This window comes from Seriola lalandi, unplaced genomic scaffold (assembly GCF_002814215.2).
Source record: "Seriola lalandi dorsalis isolate HSWRI2012SDOR001 ecotype SW California unplaced genomic scaffold, Sedor1 jcf7180002054981, whole genome shotgun sequence".
NCBI lineage: Eukaryota > Metazoa > Chordata > Actinopteri > Carangiformes > Carangidae > Seriola > Seriola lalandi.
Genome location: NW_019525661.1, coordinates 1,008,591 through 1,009,255, shown reverse-complemented (window position 1 = coordinate 1,009,255; position 665 = coordinate 1,008,591). Strand labels below are relative to the sequence as shown.

Below are 665 nucleotides of genomic sequence, written 5' to 3'. Positions count from 1 at the left end.
CGGGGGGCGGGGCTAAATAAACCTGAAACCTTGTCAGTACAGAGAGAGAGTTAGCATTAGCACAACCACTGACACCGTGTCAGCCACTGCCAGTTACAAGCTAACAAACAACTTAACCAAAAAAAAGGAACTTTGAGCCAAACAATAAGAAGTTCAGTCTGTTTTTATCTACTTTGTATTGTTTCCAAAATTTTTATAATTTTCTGACAAACATTCACCAAGACTCAAGGATGAACTGATTACATTTTGCTGGGCAAAGGTCAAAGGTCACAGTGAGTTGGTGTGATCTCTCTCTCTCTCATTCTTGTGAATGCAATATATCAGGAACGAGGGAATGTTATTACTTCTGACAGTGTGACCTCACAAAACACGTTTTTGGCCATAACTTACAAACTCATTCACTAATCATGACACAATTTATCTCAAAAGTCTGTAAGGATAAAATGAAGTGATAACTTTTATATCCAAAAGGTCAACTTCACTGTGACGTCATCATGTCCTGCAAAATCACTTCTGGTCATTATTTAACACTGTAGCTCAGGAGGGAGAGACTGTGACCATGTTTCCTGTAACTTGGGTGGTTGGTTCCCGGTTGGTGGAGGAAACAACCAGGAGGTGGTGATTGTAGTTTTTTGTTTTCTTACGTATAACATTGTTTTAAGTTC

General features: G+C 39.1%; 1 protein-coding gene across 1 annotated transcript in view; it reads right to left on the bottom strand.

Moving 5' to 3' along the window:
- palmda (palmdelphin a) overlaps positions 1–665 on the bottom strand; it is a 12,676-nt gene that overhangs the window by 6,253 nt on the left and 5,758 nt on the right. The gene's annotated exons all lie outside the window — the stretch shown is intronic.